Source organism: Marmota marmota, unplaced genomic scaffold (genome assembly GCF_001458135.2).
Source record: "Marmota marmota marmota unplaced genomic scaffold, marMar, whole genome shotgun sequence".
Taxonomy (NCBI): domain Eukaryota; kingdom Metazoa; phylum Chordata; class Mammalia; order Rodentia; family Sciuridae; genus Marmota; species Marmota marmota.
Window position 1 is genome coordinate 558753 of NW_025999880.1, and position 3803 is coordinate 562555.

Genomic DNA, 3803 nt, shown 5'->3' on the forward strand with positions numbered 1-3803 from the left:
CCTAACTGCCGTCCTCTGCTCTCTCTAAACTCTCACACTCTCTCTCTCTCTCTCTCTCTCTCTCTCTTTCTTTTCTCCTCTGTTGCACTGCTGCAATAAAGATCTCTTGGTTGCTCTGGGTGTTGTGGTCACTTTTCTTTCATTGGTGCCGAAACCCGGGAGAGGGATTAAACCCACTTTTGGGTCCCTCTTCTTTCAGAAGTGCCACTCACCGGACGGCCTGAACCCATTTTCTGGACAGCCAGAACTCCATCCACCACCGGCCTTCGATTGGTGAGTTTCCCCTTCCTGGAGCCCTAAACCCAATGGTGGTGTCAGGAGGATTTGGCCATTGATTGTCCGGCAAACCTCTTTGCCCACCTGCAGGGAGGGAGCACCCCACCACAGCTTTCAAGGCCACAGTGGCCCTCAGGGACTCCTTCCTAGGGCAGATTAGACTCCTGGGTTCAAAATTATTCCCTTCCCTTCCCAGCTGGTAGTTTACCAGCATAGGCTTTGTAGGTCTCGTTCAAAGGACTGTGTAATCTCCAGGAACACAAGAAAGAGAACTGAACATCACCCCACCCAGACCTTCATGGTTTTGGTGGCTCTCATAAAGTCCTAGTCCTCACCTTCAAGACTCGGCCGCTAGAGAGATGCTTACCCTTCCCTTCCTCCCTCTTCCCCTGTCTCTCTATTTCTCCTCTTTCCAGCCCTGGGAGTCTCAGGCCTCTCCAGGAGGGGGTCCCGAAAAGCCGTGGCCAAGGTCTCCCACGGCTCCGGCTCCATCCAGGACGAGAGCTTCGACTATCAGGATTCGGTGACAACCAATCTCTGCAGCTCGAACCTGCCACTAAGGCACTCCTGATTTTTGGCTCTAGTGGGGATGCCCCTTTTGCCAATAAATCAGTTTCCTCCTCCTCTCTTATACTATCTTTGCATCTCCTTCCCTCTCCCTTATACTACCTTTGCGTCTCCTTCCTTCTCCCCTATACTATGTTTGCGTCCTCTTCTCCTCCTTATACTACCTTTGTGACATAGGTAATGTGTCCTCTCTGCCGGTCGACTCTCCCCTACAATGCCTCTTAGATAACCTCAAAACCCTCTCCTTGACACCAGACATCAAACCCAAAAAATTGATCAAATATAGCACCCAGGCCTGGCCCACTTGCTGAGAGCCATAGCCAAGTAGGAATGACGCATGGCATTTTTGGGTTGAAAGGTGACCCTGCTCAGGGATTAGAGTGGCTCCGGGTTTAGGGTGGATCCTGCTGGAATAGGGTGGCTCCAGGTTTAGGGCGGATCCTGCTGGGATTAGGGCATATCCTACTGCCTCAGGCGCCCGCTCCTTGAGTTCCCATTGGGTTCTGAGAGAATTGGTATGCAGAGCCCGGTGGAGGGAGTGTATTTTTCCCAGAACGTGCATGTAGAGTGTCGGTGAGAGTTCGGGAATAAAGAGTTGCTGTTGGAATCTACAAGTTTTTGTGGTGGCTCGGTTATTTTGTGCCCAGACAGACTGTGGCACCCACTTATCCCTTAGACAACCAAAACAAATAGCCCCCTTTTGGGTCCCTAGATCCCTCCATTCTAAGGGATCTCTACAATTACTGTGAGCATTCGAAAAAATGGGTAGAGATCACTTTCTTCTTGCTCCGATCCAATCCTGCTCTCTGCACCTCTTGCAAACCTCTACAAATTCTTTTGGCTTGCAAACCAACTCCCCCAACCACCGATCCCCAACTTTCTCCTCCTCCGGACTCATCCACTACTTTTGACCCTGCTAATGAACCTCCATCCTATCGCCTGGCTCCAATAGGTCCTCACCCTCAGCCTTCTGCCCCAGACTCTCCGCTGTCACTCCCACCTCAGTAACCTGCTTTCTCCCTCCAAGTACTAGATCAAAAACCTACACCACCACCCTTCCTTAGACCGTTGCCCCCTTGCTGAGGTAGCAGTTACTGAAGGAATCCACCCACTCACTCACTCCTCTCTTCTCCTGTCAGTGCCTACACCTGGTCCCACCAGGTCCTCTTACCAGCTAACCAAAAGCTCAAACGAGCTGAGGAGAGCCCTTGGACCCCTATCAGAGATCTGGTGAAAATGGCCTTTAAATTTGCTTTGTCATCACTGAAAACAGGTTACTAAGAATTAAAGTCCCTTACAGGCTTTTTGGGATATTCACTCCCATCTTCCCCTCTGCTCTACCTGCTCTGCTGCTCAAGTTTTCCTTGCTAGGAAACTCCCAAACCCCTTTCCCATTATTCTTTTACATCTCCTTCCTCATTCTCAGATCCACCAAGCTGCTCTCAGCCGCCTTCCCCTCTTCCCCCTCCCTACCCAGGCCCACAGAAAAGTCTTAACTGACCTTCTCCAGAAATCTTCACCATGGCTGATTTTAGGACTTTCAGCAAAAGAATCTCTACAAAAGAGTTTAATGTAGATAAACTTCCTCTTTTCATATTGCCCTGTTTTACTTGGCCACTGGCTGGAAAATCAGCACTTCAGGTGCTGGACACCCCCTTACCAATTTTTCACAAAAATATGTAAACAAGGTCTCTGGCCTTGAGCTGGGCTTCACAGAGATGACTACATTTCTAAGATAAGGGAGTTACTAACTGGGCTCCATGGTAACAGCTGGCAGGGGGAGGAAAGAAAAAGAAAAAGAAGTTCTCCCCTTCCCAGGTGTCCTTGAAGGGTTAACTTGCCCAGAACAGAGGGAAAAAAACCCTGCTTTTTGTGAACTTCTGCAGACTGTGAACTTCTGAGCCTCTCCGTTTAAATGCTGGGTGCAAAATTATGGAACTACCTAAACTTGGGGTTCAGGGGATTAATTGATTACGAAGCTGTGTCCTCTGAATCTGGCTGCAACCAAATAAGACTGTTTCCCTATCTTCACTGCTATCTTAGGTGCCTTGCCTTGTCCGTCCCTACAACAGTATAATTCTATACGCTTAAACATTGTTTATGTTTTCATGAAAGGGTAAACAGATGTGATTAATTGTGTGTTGCAAATAACAAAATATCTCTTATTGAAATGGAATAACTTGCCTAAATTCAGAAATTTACAAGGATTGGTTCAAAGTGTGAATAAAGAAGGAGTTAACAGATGAGAAAGAGAAATTAGAAGGTTCTAAGTATGGATTTAATAGAAGGAAAAGATGTTTCTGGATAAGAGAGTCTATGTGATTAAGTAAATAAGAGGGTTTAAGCAAGTGATAAAGAAGGCCTGTGTACGTTGGCTACATAGGTTTAAGTAAATAATAAAGAAGGTCTGTGTATGTTGGTTATATATGTAAGTTTTTTGAGCAAGTAATCATGAAGGAATTAAGGATTATACAACTATGGTTAAACAACAACAGTTATTTTGCAATATTGTAATATGTTATTTCTTTAAGAGCTAAACTTGATTAATATAAAAACATCAATGTAATTGTGTTACTATTACTTTTCTTTGTATATTAAATGTGTTCATATTTTCCAGGTATATAAGTCTTTAAGATAAAAGCTTTTTTTAAAAAAAAAAACATTATATCAAGCTGGTATTCTCCAAAAGGTTGCATGGTAATTTTAGGCTTATAAAAATAACATATTGGAGATTTATTTATATCATTTATTTATTTATTTTTTTAATTTTTTATTGTGGGTTGTTCAAAACGTTACAAATTTCTTGGCATATCATATTTGACACTTTGATTCAAGTGGGTTATGAACTCCCACCTTCACCCCATACACAGATTGCAGAATCACATCAGTTACACATCCATTGATTTACAAATTGCCATCCTAGTGTCTGTTGTGCTCCACTGCCTTTCCCATCCTCCACC

At 44.8% G+C, this 3803-nt stretch overlaps 2 long non-coding RNA genes across 2 annotated transcripts in view; one reads left to right on the forward strand and one right to left on the reverse strand.

Annotated features, from left to right (window-relative positions):
- The window catches only part of LOC125611959, a 7585-nt gene extending 6445 nt beyond the window's left edge, over window positions 1–1140 (reverse strand). Inside the window, exons 1-2 of the long non-coding RNA XR_007342200.1 lie at window positions 946–1140; window positions 213–913 (exon numbers count right to left, since the gene is read on the reverse strand). This is a non-coding gene — a long non-coding RNA (uncharacterized LOC125611959). The remainder of the gene's footprint in view (window positions 1–212; window positions 914–945) is intronic.
- Window positions 1132–3803, forward strand: part of LOC107150351 — a 23296-nt gene continuing 20624 nt past the window's right edge. The window contains exon 1 of the long non-coding RNA XR_007342199.1: window positions 1132–1167. This is a non-coding gene — a long non-coding RNA (uncharacterized LOC107150351). The remainder of the gene's footprint in view (window positions 1168–3803) is intronic.